Source organism: Triticum urartu, chromosome 1 (genome assembly GCF_003073215.2).
Source record: "Triticum urartu cultivar G1812 chromosome 1, Tu2.1, whole genome shotgun sequence".
Taxonomy (NCBI): Eukaryota; Viridiplantae; Streptophyta; class Magnoliopsida; order Poales; family Poaceae; genus Triticum; species Triticum urartu.
Window position 1 is genome coordinate 224,164,613 of NC_053022.1, and position 21,538 is coordinate 224,186,150.

The window sequence follows — 21,538 nt, forward strand, 5'->3', positions numbered from 1 at the left end:
GGCGCTAGGGTTTGAGCAAGACATGAGGGGAGTAAGTATTAATGACCGCAGGGGGCTGGGTATTTATAAGGAAGGGGGCAGCATAGTGTAATTACTCAGCTACCCTTAGCAGTTCACATCTGAGCACCACATGGCACACATGCAACAACTTAAATGTTGTGCCATGACCCCACACGCGCCTGGTTTGCCGGGTGGTCATTCTGACTTCTCTGGATTCAGGCAAAAGGATAAGGATAATAAAAGCCTTTTAAATGTTTATCTCTTAATCTTTGACTGACAAGGACACAATGAAGACAATCAACACATGTCAATAGAATGCATATGAAGATTTAGAGAGAGTAGGAGAGATGAGCACATAAGGGATTATGGTCTGATCACATTCACTTAGTGCAGAAAATGACAACTTGAAGACATAGCTATAAATGAATGCTGTAGAGGACATAACACATATACATACATACATACATACATACACACATACATATACACACATCTATCCCTATATAATAATAAAGCACGGATTGACTCTGTGGGTTCACCATCACAATACGCTTTTTTCCTGTCAATTTACGTTTTCACTTTGAATTTAAAACATATATGCAAGGTGGTACTAATTTGGGAACCACGTCGCAAAATTTTCGTACGTACATGATCTATCCCGCACTACTACGTGGACCTTGCCGTGAGATCGTCTCACATGGCTAAAGCGTTGCCACTTGGGCCTCAGCCTCATAAGCCAGACCCGAACAGGTACCGACGAGAGAAAAGAAGAAGAAAAGCAACCAGCGCCTCGCACGACCCTGCCCCTCGATCCCATATACACCTCCTTCCTGCCGCCACCTCCTGCCCCGCGCCGCCCGCCCCACACCGCCTCGATTGGGACCGTGTCCCTCCCTAAACGACGGCGATGATGGAGGGCGCCGCCCAGCTCCTGGCTGACGGATTTGCTAGCTCCCCGCTCCTCGGGGCCAGCCCCTCCCCGTGCCGAGTCGAGCATCGACTTGGAGGCCCCTTGGGGCTGCCGCCGGTGCGGGAGTTCCGTGCGGCCGTGCGGGCTGGGTACCGAGCGGCGGGGCCCGTGGTGCGACGCTCGATGGATGGCCTGCACAACGCGGACGACTGCTTCTCTCCCAGGAGGTCCATAGGAAGGTAAGGACGGACGGCGGCTGAGATTGGGTCTCGCCTTCTTCTCTGGTTAAGAAAAATTGGTTCTTTGGTGCGTTTTTCTGGGTGGGCGGTCTCGCTGAATTGGTTGCCTTTGTTTTCTGTGCCCGTCTGTGTCGTCGGATTGGATGGCATCGGTGCCGCCGCAGCCACTACATGTCGGAGCTGTTGCAGGAGCACCAGAAGCTTATCCTGTTCACACAGGTGCTACCAATCTGCATCAAACTATTGGGCCACTATGAGAGCCTCGATTCACTCCCTCGCCGCCGCCCGGTCTACCATTATTGGCCTAGGTTGGAACTTGTCCTTGCTGATTCGCCTTGGCCTGATTGCTTATGTTTCTCTCTTGTTGATGCAAACTTGCTCTACTTGACTCTGTTTTGGCCTCAAGGCGTCTCACTTGTCACATATTGTTATCAACTCAGGTATGGTATCTGGAAAATCGTTATTCTACCAAGAGAACATTTCTTACTTTGGTTTCTAGGCAATATGAAAGTAATGAGTAAACATAACCCGCTGAAACAAAAACATGGTGAAGTAGCTGACTGTATATTTTGCTTGGAGATGATACTGTTCACTGTCCATATTTTGTTTGTATGGTGGCTGTACTTTGTAACGCTAGCATGGATGTCTGTTATAAAATATACAATATCTAGATTTTTGCTGGGTAAAGAAATTTGCAGCTCCGAATACTTTATATTTCCCGGTTGTTCTTAATTTCGGAAGTATGCATGGGAACGCTGGGATGACGTGTTTCAGAGAATTCAGTGACTTGGTTCAACTAGACAAGGATCATTTCAACGCAAAGGACTCTCATGTTACAGCCTATTGACCACTGCAGTGTGTACTCCTGGAATTGATAGCGAATGAAAGCGCCATAGACATTGCAGGGGAGATAAAATTTCTAGATGTTATTAGGTCTCACCAATTTGTACTGCTGTTCACTCTATAGTCTGGGATTAATTAGCTGTGCTGCAAGGATTCCAACTTTAAAAGTCATGCTGCAAGGACAAGTCCTCTATATGATTCTTCAGTACAGTTCAAAATAAATCACGATGCAGAGCAGATTCAATCTTTTGATTTTAGACAACAAAGAGTTTCATTGCTCTTAAGGTCTTTGTTTGCCTTTTTATGGGAGGTCTTTGTTTGCTTGGATTGATGCGCGCGACTGACACAATTTACAACATTTTTTGACTGACAGCATAGACCATAGTTTCAGTTTTACAATGTTTCCAGAGAGAGTATAATACTGATGCACCATTTATTTCAGAGAAGAAAAAGGTTCCATGAGGGTGTATATTACAGAAGTGGAGAAAGAGCTCGCCTACCATGCATGTTGCCTGGTCCGATGAGCAGTGCTACGCCAAGTGCCCTGTCAGAGTGCAGCCGCACAGCGCTGCCTGCTGTTGAGGACCCCGGAGCCTAGACAGGTAGCCACCACTGATATGATTTTTGGGAACTTGTTTTCTTCAGTAAATCAACCATTTGATGATGTCTGCCAGTTAATACCATCCAAATTTTCTGCAGTTAGCTTGGCAACTTCCAGCCCCCACCGCCTTTCCTGACAGCCACGACACCCATCTTTTCGTCTATGCCTCATTGGATGCACTTCCATTGTATGTAATGTTAGATATACACAATCATAGATACATATATGATCTTCCACCTCGGCTCCTATACTGATAAGATTTGTGTTGATACATGATTCTCAACAAAGTGTGCTACCAAACTTTTTCACGAAAAGTGTAGTACCAGTTGGTGTGATATCATGTCCTTAGAAACGCCCCCGATGGAATGACCACGACCATGTTGTTGCCTGGAGTCTTTTTCATGATGATGTCGCTATTCGTCATCCCACAATTTATGCGGTGGAGCGTCAACGACCTCAGCGTGTTGCAGGAGAAGACCATGAATATCGGCAAGAAAGATGTAGGTGATGTGCTTGAATTCTTCTAGGATTTTTGAACTAGCGATTGATTTTTTTCCGCTATCTCATGTCATATCAATTTGTGTTGCATTGCACATGTGTCATACAGGTTGATCCAGGAAGGTGCAACACTGTGATGTGAGGTGAACACAAGCATGGCCTACAATCTCGACGCCCACCATCCATGTGCCTTGCAAGCAGCAATTGTTCACATCCTTGATATTTGTCACTGCCCTCATCTCATCTATCCCGACAGTCTCAGTGTCCAGGCAAGGTATGTCTATGTCAGTTGAACCGTCACTCGAGTTACAACAATTCCAATCTTTTTCCTATATCTGCAATTGGGTGGACTATGGTATGAATCAGTTTATAAGCAACCATGGTGTACATGAATCTCTGTTGGTGTGAACTGTCAAAAGCATTTCCTACTATTTCTACCTCTGTTTCATCTTCTAAATCTAGATTCTAGACTTGGATATTATCTAGCAACAATCTGTTCATGAGAAAAGCATGGCTGAGAGTCATACTAGATGTATGCATAATACCGGGACAAGATATTTACCTTCCATTATCCCAGAAGGGAAACATAATACTAAACTGCCATAAAATATATGTGAGGGCTTACATCATCGTTGAGGTCAAATTTGTATCTTTATTATCACCCTGATAAAACATGGTTTTGCTAATTGACTTCATCTTATTTCAACTTTGTTAGTTCAGTTCACGTGCTCTGTTAGAGACCAACCCCAATGTGTATGCTACAACCACTGAAAGAAGTATGTTGCCTTGATTTTTTTAATTCAGTTAATTTGTATTAATTGTGTGGCATCATAATGCAAGGTAAATGCAGAGCTATACTTTCTATTCTCGTGCCTTCTATTAAAATCATGCAGATGCTCCGGTCATCGTTGTTCATATGTTTTGACTCTTGTCGAGCCTCTTCTGTGAGGCACACATAGTTTGGGAGTATGCCTATGGCAATTTATCTATTTCCATGATTGAAGATACGTTTTTAAATTGAACAAAACAAATTATATGAGAGGCATATGTTTTGTTTTTGCTGTCCCAAACTACAGAGAGCCTTGCAAATTTCCAGGACTCTGTTTCCTCTTGGAACTCTCCTAACTATGCATTCTTGATCACTGTCGAACATTGATCGACAGACTGCTCTGTTTACAAACTCTATTTTTTCTAGGTTTTCTTGTGAAAATTGATGATACCCCAATGCAGAGCCTTTTGTAGCCTTGTTGCTGGTGACAGATTTCAGACGATAACCTAAATGTAGGCATTAAACACAACAAGGTCAGGATATGATAATGGCCCAAGGCCGTGCCGACAAATCTGGAAATACTCTAGAACAAAATAATAATCTGGCAGTGGCCCAAGAGAGCTATTAGTTCTTGGATTTTTATACCCTCATGTTAATACTTAACTGTTACAATTTTTATTTTTCTTCTCATTATATGTACCTAATAATGATTTAGTTCATTTCTGGATGCTTGGACTAAATCACTGCCAACTTTCTATAACTTACAGCCTTTGCTTCTTAAGGAATTGGAGCACTACACTCCCATTTGTTAATAGTTACACATGGTGTATGCCTGTATGAGTACTCAATGTTGTTGTCTGATGTCTGTACATTTGTTTGAGCACCACACGATCTCATGAAAGATTTGTATTGCTCATCTTAGTCCAAACTGATGATGCTGTGTTTTTTTGGTATGGCCTAGAGTGTATATGGTTATCAAAAGATAACAGAATGACGCAAACAGTAGCGTCATGGCATAAAACCAGAAAAAAGATAGTCTAAAACAAAGGTTCAACCAGCTCAGAATAATGATGATGTGTGCTCCACACTTGAGTACAATTACACTTCTGCTGCTGCAACAAGAGAATCTGTTTGTATAAAACTCAAAAGCTAAGTTCTGAAATTCCTGACAGGAATACAAATTTGTGCTCTGAAACCAAATATGGAACTACTGACACTTTAAGAGGCTTTGGGCTAAATTATGGCCCATATCAAATTCGGCCCGTCAACTAGACACTATGCTTTTGGGCCGGGGTTTATTTCGGCTTGCTGTCGGCCCGTGAGCTGTTCGGCACGTTTCAGACCCAACCTACTTTTTAGCCTACTAAAAGCTCATTGAGTTTTCTTGAGAAAATAGGGACGACGGTTTATTCGGCCTACTAAAGGCCCGAATCTACTAGTGGGCCAGTTTACATTTAGGCATGTTAACAGATCAAGATGACTAGGCCCATGATGCAGATCATACATAGTGATTTGCATGACGGCCCGATTATGTACCGTAATTGTATGGTTTGGCCGGTTTACTGCGAAGACAGGATATATATACAGTAAAATAACTGCAACATCGTGAATAAGAAAAAACCTAGACTATACAATAAACAAATTACAGCATATTACATCCACTGGGCATTAAAGTTCTCTACTATGATAATAAAGCACAAGCAGATAGTAGATTACATACATTGGCATCAAAGATCACCACCAATGCAAATAAACACGCCGACAAAATAATATAAAAAACCGCCAGCACTTCAATAGAGTTCAAGAAAGGTTAGCCCTGCTCGGGAGCTATAGCGCAAGCAGCTGAGCAAGCTGATGAGACTGCGCTTGTTTGACACTTATATCCTCCTCTCTCTTTGAAAGATAAACAAGCAGGCAGATGACATGTTTTGCACATATAAGTATCGGTGCTGACAATTCATCACATTTCTCACTGACAAATAAAGTGACACAGTTTAAAATAGCATTAACACAATATGGTATTGTTCAGGTTGAGACATGGCAGGAAATGACATTGTGAAGGAGTTGGCAGCTTCACGACACCACTGGATTACATATCAAGAACTCATAAGTATCAATAGTTAGTGCGCTGTCAATTTATCCCATTTCAAATTGGCAAATAAAGAGACGGTTTAAATAATAGTAGAATGATATGACATAGTTCATAGTTGACATTGTAGAATATGACATTGTGCTGTAGTGGGTAGGTTCACCACACCACTAGATTATGAATCAAGAACAAAAGCATACATGTAGTACAAAAGAAGATCACTTGCTCTGTATAGTTTAATTTACATGGTATGCAGAAGGAACTTGGTTGTACAACTGAAAACTTAAATTGAGAAGGACAAACTTTTGTCTATGAACTACATAATAAACTTTAAACATGCAATTTGATGCAAACACCAAAAATAAACAGCTGTTGTAGTCATGCCTAACCAAATATACACAACAAAGTTTGAAGGCTTGAGAAGGACAAACTTACATTATTGGTGAAGACAGGCTCTATAAAGCCCTTGTCCATGCTGATGGGGGGGGGGGCACACTGGTGCGCGTCGGTCCTAAGCAAACGGTTTTTAACCCCTTTCCACGATGGCATTTGGAACCGTCACCAAGTGAGTGTGGGCGATAGGGGGGTCCTTCCCACACGACCTAGAAACCGTTAGGGATAGGCCCCCTACAGTACTCCTACTCGTTTCTGCTCGCATTGCCATCACAGTCGATATTCTGTGGTGCTACATTTACGATGCGAGGCCTATCACAAATGGTTCACTATTATAGAACGTGTATGATGCGCGGCCCATCACAAACAGTTCACAGTTAAGAATACTAGCTAATCGTCGTACGAGTGTCGGACAGGATTACAAAACGTCGGACCGTCATAACATCGTCATACACAACAAATATCGCACACACTATCTTGTGGTGCAACGTTTACGATGCATACTTCATTAGAAACAGTTCATGGTTGTGAATCGTGTATGATAAGGCAACTAACACAAACGTTTAGTTTGCCCGCATTATTTGTGATATGGTCTGACATCGCACACGGTTTGCAAACGGCAACTGTGTGCATGCTTGCACACATTTCCTCTATGTGGACCGTCTCGGATTATGGTGCATATCACAAATGTTTGTGTTTTACCAACCGTGTGTGTCGTAACAACCTGGAGAGCGTGATTTCACCCTGATTTAATTGCTGCTTTTCCAAATTGTACCAGATTTGAATTTGAATTTGAATTTGAATTTGAATGTATGCTACAGCTTTATTCGTATCCATCAGGTTCAAACAAACAATGCATTATTCGATTCATAGGTACATATGTTCAAGAATTACACAAGAACCAAATAAAGAATGATGAATCATAGTTGTATACTTGTACTATTAAAGACGGTAAAGAAAGAGGCGAAATATATTTTGGTTGCTGAACAAGGTGAAGCGGAATGCCCATATTATGCCCTCCTTCATGCAGAAGGCACGAACGACTCTAGTCGAACCCCTTGTGATGGCCGACCGCCCATCCTTCACGGTCTTCATGAAAACATCTAGATAATCATCGTGTTATGGTAGAAATACTTTAACCTTTGCATGCCCACCAATCATATAGTTTGAGAGGTAATCTTGAGTAAACTGCTTTGGCAACCACTACAAAGGAAAAATATTCAGACATTGTCATCTAACACAACTCATTATGGGCAATAAAAAGAAGGTTGCAGAGTTCTTACTTACCGTCCTGCAGTTCGCTGTTGTCTTTGATAAAGTGTAAAAAAATAGTTTAATTGCCATCTTTGGACACATTTTACTAACAATCTTTATCAGCTTCCTCACTTGATGTTGGTTCATCGATATCTCATTGCCCCATACGCGGAAAGGGTGGAAGCGTGGATCTTTACCAATGACATATGTACCTAAAAGCACCAAGTTAATATTAGAATCTAAACAGCAATTGCACAATGATGTAGCACAACACTCTTTTATAATATGTCTATATACATCTGTATGTGGTAGTCCATTTGAAATCTCTAAAAAGACAAATATTTAGGAGCGGAGGGAGTATCTTATAACATCCAATATACTCACATATTAGATGAATTAACATCTTATATTATGGGCCAGAAGGAGTTTAGTGCATTCTTACAAATTATCGGCTGATTAACTGCTACTATATCCAGGGTTTACAGTTAGTTTGAGCTAGTTCGGGCTCAAATAGCCCTAAAGTATATATAAACACGAGGGCTAGTTTGAGCTAGTTGCATCTATAACCCACCCAGAAAAACTATCCAACCCAAGAGGTGCTAATTGGAGCTAGTTCTCCTAGTGCATTTATTGTCAATATAACCCTGCCATCCAAACAACTCTTTGGATGGGGTTAGTTCAGGGTTAGTAATGAAATAGAAACTAACTCTAACCTCTTGCTAAGTTGAGTATCCAAACAGGGTTGTGTTGTTGTTGTTGTTGTTGTTGCTGCTGCTCTTCTGCGTATATCTAGACATCATTAGGACATTAATGTAACACTCTTCCTTGTTGCTATGTAGCCTAGGATTGCATATTCAGACATTAAGTATAGTGCATGTTGCTATGTAGCCTCAGATATATTACATATTGCCCGAGTTAACCTAACGATAAATGGGTTGCAGATATATTCAGTTAAAAGTATGATTCACCAATTAGTCACTTATCAGCCGCCGGCCTATATGGTACCAGCTACCGATATCCAGAACAATGAGCAGATATAAGCCATGGGATGAAACTAACCTCGATGGAAAACACCAGTCGTTCCCAAAATTGTCTTGTGTAGGTACATCGACAAGCATGTTAAGCATAACAGTTCATACTTGCACATATAGAACACCAGGTTGTGAATAACTGGAATAAACAAGGCATACTACGAACAACCAAAGATAGCATTTGAAACTGGACATATGCTAACTACAAACAACCGAACAATCCAAAAACTTTAAAAGAGGCATATGCTAGCTATAACAGGCTTAACAGCAAGCAAATATATGCATTCCTATACGTATGTTTAAAACTGGATTGATGAAATGCACTACACATTAAATAATTGCACATATAGAGCATCACATTGTGAACAACTGAAATAAACAAGGCATACTACAAGCAACCAGATATAGCAATTAAAACCGGACATATTCTCACTACACTACAAAAGGGACTCGACAAAACAAATCATGTGTTTCCCCCTGTGAAGAGGCATGACAAAACAAATCATGGGTTTCCTCATTTGTCATAGATGGGCTCGTTCCCGTGGGAAGAGCACAGACCCTGGATGCGCTCCATGTTGTCGCAGATGGGCTCCTTCCCCATGGAAGAGCACGGCTGTAGGGTGCCCTCCCTCATGTCGCGGACGGGGGCTTTCCCCTTGGAAGAGCAGATGGGCTCTTTCCCCTTGGAAGATCCGGAGAGGGTGCCCTCCTCGTGGTCGCCGTCGATGAGGTCTGACTTGGAAGCTGTGGATCCCAAGCCAGCATCGCAGAACGTGTCCTTCCGAAATGACAAAAGGGGCTCAATGGCGATGTAGAATGGCAAATTGTTGACAGCGAGTGAGAGGAGATCAGCGGCGGGGCCATGGATGAGATCGACGGGGTTGAACCCGAGGGGTTGGGGGTGGGCCACTTAACCAGTGACATAGCCTGCCTCGGGCCATCGCTGTTGATGACCTCGATGTTGTAGCCGGTGGATGAGACATGCCCAAATACTCTAGCCCGCTGCTTGAGTGCCTGCCACCAGTAATGGTCGTCAGCTTCCTCGGCAATGTCGGGCGAAGAGACCGCTATACACCTCCTTTGGGCCAGTCGCTCCTCGAGCTCCACAGGAAGCGTAGCCGGGCTTAGGCTGCGATGCTCTGGAGTGGGGAATGGGGATCTGTGGGAAAGGGGGCGTTTGGCTGGCGTCATCTAAGAAACTCAGGGCGGCCTGGGTATGGAGATCGGTGGGTAAGCTGCACGGGCAAACTGGCAGATGTTGACAATGGAGGCCTTGCGGTGGCGGCGGCGGGGACCTTGCTAAGATTTCGAGAGAGGGAGGGTATGTGTATGTGTGCGCACGCCTGAGGAGGTTTTGGTGTGTGTGTGTGTGGAGGGGCGGGGTGTTTGAGGAAATGATGCGGGTACTAAAATTTTTACTACGCGTGAGTCAAACGCGGTATTGAAATGTCGTGCTATTGAAAATTTTAATGATAGTGCATCGCACACGGTCCGGAAATAACAACCGTGTGTTATGAAGCAGAAAAATCCTCGAGACGGGCAGATATTTTCTAGGGATGCAGGCGGGATTGGGAACAAGAAACATCACACATGGTCTGGAGATAACAACTCTGTGTTATGAAACAGAAAAACCCTCGAGGCGGGCAGATATTTTTGAGAGGGGGAACCTCGTGGAGCCCAATGTACTGTGCGGATGTGTGCGTGACAGGTGCACTAGCGTGGCAAACGGGTAGTTTGAGTGAACCATGTCTGTTGCGTCATTCGACTTATCTAATGTTCATAAATTTGGCGAAAAATGATGCGGGAGAGGGTCAGAACACGAACACACTTGCATGTGGACCAAATTTATGTATCAAAAGGGTGGTTTGATTTTCAAATAACAAATGCAACTTCGATGTGGCACCTCTCTCGCAAAGCGCACTATATTGCTTGCCCCCACCCCCTCGTGTCGGCACGAAGGGAATCCTAAGCTATGAATGCATGCCCCCTCCCCCCACAACTGAGGTTCACCCTAGAAAAGTGCGAAGTAGCTAGCACCCCCCTCCCTCGCGTCGTCACGAAGGGAATCCTAATCTATGAATGCACCCCCAACCGAGGTTCATTAACCTAGCAAAGTGGGAAGAAGCTAGCAGCCCCCCTCCCCCCTCCCTCGTTTCGGCACGAAGGGTATCCTAAACTATGAATGCATGCCCCCCAACCGAGGTTCACCCTAGCAAAATGTGAAGTAGCTAGAAGCCCCCCTCCCTCGTGTCGGCACGAAGGGAATCCTAAGCTATGAATGCATGCCCCCCCAACCGAGGTTCACCCTAGCAAAGTGCGGAGTAGCTAGCAGCCCCCCTCCCTCGTGTCGGCACGAAGGGAATCCTAAGCTATGAACGCATGCCCCCCCCAACCGAGGTTCACCTAGCAAAAACGAAGTAGCTAGCAGCCCCCTCATGTTGGCACGAAGGGATTCCTAAGCTATGAATGCATGCCCCCCAACCGAGGTTCACCCTAGCAAAGTGCGAAGTAGCTAGCAGCCACCCATCCCTCGTGTCGGCACAAAGGGAATCCTAAGCTATGAATGCATGCCCCCCCAACCGAGGTTCACCTAGAAAAATCCGAAGTAGCTAGCAGCCCCCCTCTCGTGTCGGCACGAAGGGAATCCTAAGCTATGAATGCATGCCCTCTCCCCCCAACCGAGGTTCACCTAGAAAAGGGCAAAGTAGCTAGAAGCGCCCACCCCCCTCGTGTCGCCACGAAGGGAATCCTATGCTATGAATGCATGCCCCCCAACCGAGGTTCACCTAGCAAAGTGCGAAGTAGCAACCCCCCCACACACACTTTCAACCAGCGGACCAGAGAGGCATATATCTCACCAAGATGGATCGTATAACGGACCAAGAATAATCCACCTTGGTCGTACAACCTCTCTCTTGTTGTTGGTCAAAGTGATGGCCGTCCATGCGACCCCGGAGATGGGCTGGCTCGCCAATAATAACGCAAGTAGCTAGTCCCTGAAGAAAACCACTGCATGCGTGTGGCCCAAACATATGTATGGAGAGGTGTGTTTTTGAGTAATAATGGAACAACTTTGATGTGGCACCGTGATTTCGAACTAGAATCCCCAGACTGAGTGAGGGTTAGGTTGATGATGCATATGTATGTTACACCACACTTCATGCCAATGACGGGGATTCATGCATGCGTGCATAGTATATGCGCTCAAACTTAATTAGGTCTGAATCTCACCATGACCTATACTACGATAACACGAACCAAATGAAGAATCCACCATGGTAACCTATCTTGTTGTTGGTCAGGTGATCATGGATGCCCACGTAGGCCCACGAATATATAGGCTTGTCGCCGATAACCACGTGAGGGAGTGTATCGTTCGAAGGCAACCACTACATGAATATGTATGGAGGTGATGCGTGCATGCATGTTTGAATACACAACATTGATGTGGCGCGTGTGTCAAAAATCGTACACTAGCTCCCCACACAGAGCGAGATCGGTTCATGATGTGTCGATGGGAGGGATTCATGCGTACACATGCATGTGTGTGTGCTTAAGATGTATCATGCATGTCATCCCAGAGCAAATATAATAATCCCCTCCTAAGTCAAATTAACCTCTCTTGTTGTCAAGCAAAAAGTAGTGATGGACCAAGCGGGCCCACAAAAGGAAAGCATCGATATCGTTGATAACCGCTTAAGTGGGTGCAAGAGGACAACCACCACCGCTTTGCATGTGGGTCAAACATATATATGTTGAATACCCAAAATGCAGAACTTTGATGTGCCACATGCCTCAAAAACCGTAAACCATGCACCCACACAGAGCGAGGTTCATATCAAGCGTACTACATATGATGGTCCCCTTCCCCCCTCTTCACCGCATACTATATGCTCCCGCCGTAATATATGTAACCCAAAAGAATCCTCATCGATGGTGAAATTAGTTAACCTCTCCCGATGTAGGTCAAAGTGATGCATGCATGCATCGACGATGGCCTCGTGGGCCCACAGATGGAAGCGTCACACATGAGTGTCCTAGCTAGGATATGCATGTGGCCCAAAAAGGTGTTGTGTGATGTTTGAATAACCAATTTCACAATTTTGATGTGGCCCGTGCCTTGGAAACCAAAAAGTCCCGACATTGAGTGAGGTGTACTTGTTCACGGACATGTACATATAGTATATATGCTAGTCCCCTCCCACCTCTTCGACGCATACTATATACCACCATAACACAGACAAAAAAGATTCTACCTTGCTGGTCAAATTAACCTCACTGCCGGCTGTTCGTCAAAGTGATGGACGACGACCTCGCGGGCCCATAGAAAGCGTCACACGCGAGTATCGAGTGTCGTGTAGGACAACCATCGACTGCATGTGGCCAAAATATTTATGTATGACAGGGTTGTGTAATGTTTTAAGTAACGATTTCACGATCTGATGTGGCACCGGCCTGCCTAACAAAACGGCCAACCCACACGGTGGCTTACAACTCGTAGTGTACTACGAGCCACCGGCCACCCCCAAACGCACACACCGACAGACACACCGCGAATCTACCGCAACTACGATGCATGTTAAATTAATTATCCCGCGGTGAACATACATGTTAGCAAACGAGGGACATTTTAATTTCATAAAAATCACAGAGATCATTGAGACATTTTAGTACACTGATTGATTGATTTTCTACAGGTATAATGTGCAAAAATCAAATTTGAGCTACATGCACACGTGACAGTGCACCTAATGGATTGCAAAAACACATGTGTCTCACTGGGTGCATGTTTACTCCCCGTGCAACAAATTTCTAACATTGAGAATCTTGATTTTTAAATTCTAGTACATCCAAAACTTATCCGAAGTTCATGAAACTTATCGTGTTGTCATATGGACACTAATACAAAGTGGCATTGTACTTTTTTGTCAAATTTGAGACCAGTTTTGATGTAATCTTTATCTAATTACAGACGGGAGATTATTAATAATTGGGAACCAATATCCCAAACGGATTATTTATTCAAACCGCGAGTGTTAGACCAACAATGGATACGTGACATGCTTCCGTTAAGCAATAAAGCAGCAACATTAATCATCCAAATAGAAAAACAATACACGTTCCGCCGCGCGACCTGTGTGGCGTGCGAGCAGGCGTGAGTTGACGGGACGCGTCTGCCACGTAGGCAGACGGGGAGGCATGTGTGCAGGTGTGTAAATTGACGGAGGCATGCTCGCTGCGCAGTGTCATCGGGAGGCGTGCGAGTAGCTGTGTGAAACTTTGGTAGGCGTGCCAGCAGTACGGTGCGTAGGCTCATCGGGAGGCGAGCCATCGGTTTGACTGCCGCCCGCCTCTCTCCCACAACTCCCACGACTCCATATTAATGGTGCGCCCGAGCGGCCGCACCCCCATCCTCGCTACACACACAATACTCTCTATCCGCTTGCATCCTCGACGCCGCTCTCAGTCCTCAAAGCCGTCAGTGTATGAGGATGCCCCCGAAGCGCCTCATCCGAGGGAGTGGCGATGCCGGGGCTGCTAAAGCATCGGAGCACGGCGTGGAGATGGAGACAGAGGTTGCCGTCACCGTCGACGAGTTATCGCTGCACCCTGATGGCGTCGACGGCGTCGAGCTTCCATAGCCGGAGGCAGAGTTCCACACCGAGTTCGATGACCGCTCCGGCGACGACTCCGACGACGACGGATAGCTGGTTAGTCATCTATACCCATTTGCGTGTCAAATAGACCATAGGGTTTTTCTGGTTACTCCTGCCGCCCCCTTTTTGGAATAGAAATCCTATGGTTATGTTCTCCCAATCCATGAAATCTGAGTAAGTTTTGTTAGATCCGTGTAGTGTATTGATTGTTTGAATGGTACAGGTGATAAGTGATTAGTTGTTTCGTCTGTGCAAATGATTTCTGCTAGTAATCCGACTAGGGTTAGTGTTCGTGCTAATAATTCCTAGCCAGGGCTTGACAATTGATTTTCAATGACCTACATATGTTTGTGCCACTATTCTCTTTAAGATTGGTCTGTACATAGACGACTGCGCTTAAAAATCGAACCATAATCTCTGGATATGTATAAATAAATAGCCATAAATTCCTAATGCTACTTCATAGCATTTAATCATTGATTTGATGCCAAATTTGTTTTACTATTTGTATAGGTGTTGTCTGACGATTTGGACAGCGAGGATGAAGATGTCCAGAGGAGGTACAACAGGCAAATCCTGAGGGAGCTTTATGCGGGAATGCATAACAGCCATATTAGGACCTGGAACGGCGGCTATGGATTCCCATTTTGCAACCAGAAGCTTCATGACGCGTATCTAAGTGTTCTGGCGCATGCAAGAGGACGGGCTGTTGGCTCCTTCAAGCAGAAGTATTCCCGCAGGATGGCGCACGACGCGTACGCCGAGTACCTGGAGAAGCTTTGGGATCGTGTCGGCCTATGAGATGAGATGTGGGATGGATGGAACTATATATGTACGCTTGAGTATGCTTAATACTGTTGAACTATGTACTACTTATGGTTGAACTATGCTTATCTACGTGTACGCTTATTATCTATGTCTGAGTATGTTAAATATTTCGCCAAATTTTGGTAAAAATTACAACGGGGGACCAATAAACCAGGACGGAGGTAGTACGTCAATCACACACGGTTCCCAAAATTGGAACCGTGTGTAATGACTTTCATTTTTCCTGCTGCGTCAATCACACACGGTTCTCTCTAGCAAACCGCCGCCCCCAAAATTCTTTATGGGACAGAAAACCCTCACCACCCAATTCAAAAAAGAAAAAAGAAAACCCTCACCATCCCCACGTCACAAAAACCCTCGCCCCGCCTGCCACCCCCTCGGCCCCTCTGGTACGTTTCCCATCCACACCTACACAAGCTCCTCCGCGTCTATGCCATGGCACCACCTATCACGGCGGTAAACACTTAGCTCGACGCCTGCCGCCGCCGCCAGGCTGCCGGCAAAGCCCACCGCATTTCGCCACTTCCGCTTGCAGCCGCCTATCGCCATCGACTTTCTTGACGCTGCTCGCGGTCGACCAAGCTCCGCTCGGTTGGGGAATCTACCATACTGAGGATTATTTCTCATGGACGACAAGGTAACTAGTTTAATGAGATATTATCTCATCTCTTATCCCAGTTCATCTGCCTCATTTAATCACCCGGTGGAAATCGCCGTGAATTCATTTTTATTCGAGCTGATTTGAGGGTTTTCTTTCATTCATAGAATGTATAGTGCGCTGACACTTCAGGACTTTGCGACCGCCGCCAGAGATTCCATCTCTCCGTACCAGATAACTTGAGCACGCGCGCGGTATGTGCAATCTCACCCTAAATCGGTTGGCATGTCCTACTTTCCTGAACATATTCTAAATACTGCTACATTTGGATAAAAGGTGCCACATGCACCATATACGTCAAAGGGAATTTTCCCCCTCTTCTTTCTATATTAGGGAAATTAATGATGTATTGTTCTTTCAATTACTCTCATTTTTCCATGACATCATGTTTACCCTATCTGTTTAATTATTGATTTTTGTCCTTCGATTTCAACTACTGTACAGTTCTTTCAATTTGGGCCCATATTTGCATGTTACCATATTTTCTTTAACAATCCTACCATTTTCTGCAGAACATCCCTCGCTATGCAACAGATTATGTAGTGCACAATTTTTCCCTTTACATACATCAAGGCTCCACGGATGCCATACTGCACACAAACCATGGATTTACAGTCGTTGCTACTGTAAGGCTTGATGATCGTGGTGACTCCTATTTCGGCACTGGCGTTTCGAATGAAATTGCAAAGTTTTATGTACTGAAAGCAGGCACTAAAATTGCACTGCACATAAAAGGGCATGGTCCTGAGATATATGCTAACTTCCCCGACAAAATCATCCGTCCAAACTTTGTTCGAAGTAAGTTTTCTTTTTAACTATCTGCATATGTTGACTTACCCTGCAATGTCAAATGAATTGTGCAGTATTTAAGCAACCAATTGTTATTCCCTTGTCTTACTATATTCCTACCTAATAACTTCTAGTTACTAATACACTTTTCTATTGCCATGTTTTAACTAAATATTCCTTGTACTCCCATTTCTACTAGAAAGCGCCACTGACAAGGCGACTCCGGAGGTGGAGAACGGGGCTGCCAACAAGCGGAGGCGGGGCGATGTAACACCCATGATGCGGCTATATCTCCCACGTGTCGGAGCACGACTTAGAGGCATAACCGCATAGTGGGCATGTTGCAAGAGGGGTAATCTTTACACATCACATGTACCGAATACGAAAGGGATAAAGAGTTGGCTAACAATCGCCACTTCACACAATACATAAATATAGCATTACATCATCCAGAATACAATTAAGGTCCGACTACGGAACCAAATAAAGAAAGACAACCCCAAATGCTAGATCCCCGATCGCCCCAACTGGGCTCCTCTACTGATCGATCGGCAATGAAACAACACAATGAATAAGAACTTCATCGATCTCCCACCTGAGCTAGGTTGCGTCACCTGCACTGGTATCATCGGCACCTAAAACTGTTTGGAAGTATCTGTGAGCCACGAGTACTCAGCAATCTCACACCCGCGAGATCAAGACTATTTAAGCTTATGGGTAGGAAATGGTAGTGAGGTGGAGCTGCAGCAAGCACTAAGCATATATGGTGGCTAACTTACGCAAAAGAGAGCGAGAAGAGAAGCAAAGACAGTCGATAAGCTATAATGATCAAGAAGTGATCCTATAACTACTTACGTTCAAGCATAACACGAGACCGTGTTCTCTTCCTGGACTCTGCCGAAAAGAGACCATCACGGCTACACACGCGGTTGATTCATTTTAATGAAGTTAAGTGTCAAGTTTTCTACAACCAGATATTAACAAATTCCCATCTGCCCATAACCGCGGGCACGACTTTTGAAAGTTCAAAACCCTGCTGGGGTGTCCCAACTTAGCCCATCACAAGCTCTCATGGTCAACGAAGGATATTCCTTCTCCCAGGAAGACCCGATCAGACTCGGAATCCTGGTTACAAGACATTTCGACAATGGTAAAACAAGACCAGCAAAGCCGCCCGATGTGCTGACAAATCCCGATAGGAGTCGCACGTATCTCGTTCTCAGGGCACAACAAATGGGCAAGATGTTGGGTTGGCATAAACCCTGGTTGCCCAGGGGACGCCGGACATCGCCAAGTTTGGACCAACACTCGGAGGAGCACTGGCCCGGGGGTTTAAAATAAAGATGACCTTGAGTCTGCAGAACCCAAGGGAAAAGGCTTAGGTGGCAAATGTTAAAACCAAGGTTGGGCCTTGCTGGAGGAGTTTTATTCAAAGCGAACTGTCAAGGGGTTCCCATAACACCCAACCGCGTAAGGAACGAAAAATCAAGGAACATAACACCGGTATGACGGAAACTTGAGGAAAGAGTGGAACAAAACACCAGGCATAAGGCTGAGCCTTCCACCATTTACCAAGTATATAGGTGCATTAAAGTAAACAAGATATAATAATGATATCCCAACAAAATCCATGTTCCAACATGGAACAACCTTCATCTTCACCTGCAACTAGCAACGCTATAAGAGGGGCTGAGCAAAGCGGTAACATAGCCAAACAACGGTTTGCTAGGAAAGGTGGGTTAGAGGCTTGACATGGCAATATGGGAGGCATGATATAGCAAGTGGTAGGTATCGCGGCATAGCAAAAGAACGAGCAACTAGCAAGCAAAGATAGAAGTGATTTCGAGGGTTTGGTCATCTTACCTAAGATCCCGCAAGGAAGAATAACGAGTCCATGAAGAAGACAAACGGACGTAGTTGAACGAATCCTCACAAACGCGACATTATCAGAACCAACCCGAAGAAGCAACACCGGAAAGAAGCAAACAACATGGTAAACAACCATCACATAATCATGGCATGATGCACAACCAAGTATGATGCATGTCTGGCTTAAAGAGGCATGGCATGTCAAAATGCACAAATAAAACTACAAGTTAAGTCGAGCTCAATATGCAATGAGTTGCTGATGTCTACTACACAACCTTCTTCTTGTAGACGTTGTTGGGCCTCCAAGTGCAGAGATTTGTAGGACAGTAGCAAATTTCCCTCAAGTGGATGACCTAAGGTTTATCAATCCGTAGGAGGCGTAGGATGAAGATGGTCTCTCTCAAGCAACCCTGCAACCAAATAACAAAGAGTCTCTTGTGTCCCCAACACACCCAATACAATGGTAAATTGTATAGGTGCACTAGTTCGGCGAAGAGATGGTGATACAAGTGCAATATGGATGGTAGATAAAGGTATTTGTAATCTGAAATTATAAAAACAGCAAGGTAACTAATGGTAAAAGTGAGCGTAAATGGTATTGCAATGCTAGGAAATAAGGCCTAGGGTTCATACTTTCGCTAGTGTAAGTTCCCTCAACAATACTAACATAATTGGATCACATAACTATCCCTCAACATGCAACAAAGAGTCACTCCAAAGTCACTAATAGCGAAGAATGAACGAAGAGATTATGGTAGGGTCGAAACCACCTCAAAGTTATTCTTTCCAATCAATCTGTTGGGCTATTCCTATAAGTGTCACAAACATCCCTAGATTTCGTACTAGAATAACACCTTAAGACACAAATCAACCAAAACCCTAATGTCACCTAGATACTCCATTGTCACCTCAAGTATCCGTGGGTATGATTATACGATATGCATCACACAATCTGAGATTCATCTATTCAACCAACACATAGGACCTCAAAGAGTGCCCAAAGTTTCTACTAGAGAATCACGACGAAAACGTGTGCCAACCCCTATGCATAGGTTCCCAATGTCACGAAACCCGCAAGTTGATCACCAAAACATACATCAAGTGGATCAATAGAATAACCCATTGTCACCACGGTTATCCCATGCAAGACATACATCAAGTGTTCTCAAATCTTTAAAGACTCAATCCGATAAGATAACTCCGAAGGGGAAACTCAATTCATTACAAGAGAGAGGAGGGAGGAGAAACATAGGATCCAACTATAATAGCAAAGCTCGCGATACATCAAGATCGTATCATCTCAAGAACACGAGAGAGAGCGAGATCAAACACATAGCTATTGGTACATACCCTCAGCACCGAGGGAGAACTACTCCCTCCTTGTCATGGAGAGCGCCGGGATGATGAAGATGGCCACTGGAGAGGGATTGCCCCCTCCGGCAGGGTGTCGGAACGGGTCTAGATTGGTTTTTGGTGGCTACGGAGGCTTCTGGCGGCGGAACTCCCGATCTATCTTGCGTTCTGGAAGTTTTAGGTCACGTAGGTATATATGGGTGCTGGAGGTACGTCAGGGGAGCCACAGGGGCCCCACGAGGCAGGGGGCGCGCCCTAGGCGGGTGGGCGCGCCCCCCACCCTCGTGGGCAGCTCCCGTATCTTCTGACATGGGGTCCAAGTCCATCAGGCGTGTTTCCTTCCAAAAATAACTTCTCCAGTTGATTTCGTTTCGTTTCGACTCCGTCTGATATTCCTTTTCTTCAAAACACTGAAATAGGCATAAAACATCAAATCTGGGCTGGGCCTCCGGTTAATAGGTTAGTCCCAAAAGTAATATAAAAGTGGATAATAAAGCCCAATATTGCCCAAAACAGTAGATAATATAGCATGGAGCAATCAAAAATTATAGATACGTTGGAGACGTATCAAGCATCCCCAAGCTTAATTCCTGCTCGTCCTCGAGTAGGTAAATGATAAAAAAGAATTTTTGATGCGGAGTGCTACTTGGCATAATTTCAATGTAATTCTTCCTACTTGTGATATGAATATTCGGATCCACAAGATTCAAGACAAAAGTTCATATTGACATAAAAACAATAATACTTCAAGCATACTAACAAAGCAATTATGTCTTCTCAAAATAACATGGCTAAAGAAAGCTATCCCTACAAAATCATATAGTCTGGCTATGCTCCATCTTCACCACACAAAGTATTTAAATCATGCACAACCCCGATGACAAGCCAAGCAATTGTTTCATACTTTTGATGTTCTCAAACTTTTTCAATCTTCACGCAATACATGAGCGTGAGCCATGGACATAGCACTATAGGTGGAATAGGGTGGTGGTTGTGGAGAAGACAAAAAAGGGGAAGATAGTCTCACATCAACTAGGCGTATCAACGGGCTATGGAGATGCCCATCAATAGATATCAATGTGAGTGAGTAGGGATTGCCATGCAACGGATGCACTAGAGCTATAAGTATATGAAAGCTCAAAAAGAAACTAAGTGGGTGTGCATCCAACTTGCTTACTCATGAATACCTAGGGCATTTTGAGGAAGCCCATCATTGGAATATACAAGCCAAGTTCTATAATGAAAGATTCCCACTAGTATATGAAAGTGATAACATAGGAGACTCTCTATCATGAAGATCATGGTGCTATTTTGAAGCACAAGTGTGGTAAAAGGGTAGTAGCATTGCCCCTTCTCTCTTTTTCTCTCATTTTTTTATTTTTTTATTTGGGCCTTCTCTTTTTTATGGCCTCTTTTTTTTATTTGGGCTTCTTTGGCCTCTTTTATTTATTTATTTTCACCCGGAGTCTCATCCCGACTTGTGGGGGAATCATAGTCTCCATCATCCTTTCCTCACTGGGACAATGCTCTAATAATGATGATCATCACACTTTTATTTACTTACAACTCATGAATTACAACTCGATTCTTAGAAAAAAATATGACTCTATATGAATGCCTCCGGTAGTGTACCGGGATGTGCAATGATGCATGAGTGACATGTATGAAAGAATTATGAACGGTAGCTTTGCCACAAATACAATGCCAACTACATGATCATGCATAGCAATATGACAATGATGGAGTGTGTCATAATA

General features: G+C 44.3%; 1 long non-coding RNA gene across 6 annotated transcripts; it reads left to right on the top strand.

Moving 5' to 3' along the window:
* Nucleotides 1-732: 732 nt before the first annotated feature.
* On the top strand, nt 733-4,774 carry LOC125554738. Of its 6 annotated transcripts, none has more exons than XR_007304437.1 (7): nt 745-1,149; nt 1,314-1,457; nt 1,556-1,589; nt 2,435-2,594; nt 2,692-2,780; nt 2,882-3,093; nt 3,201-4,725. It is a non-coding gene; the product is annotated as an uncharacterized LOC125554738 (long non-coding RNA). The 6 variants fall into 6 exon arrangements; XR_007304439.1 differs by lacking the exon at nt 1,556-1,589 and having other exon boundaries at nt 747-1,149; nt 3,201-3,365; nt 3,807-4,725; XR_007304440.1 differs by lacking the exon at nt 1,556-1,589 and having other exon boundaries at nt 747-1,149; nt 3,201-3,365; nt 3,812-4,725.
* Nucleotides 4,775-21,538: the final 16,764 nt, after the last annotated feature.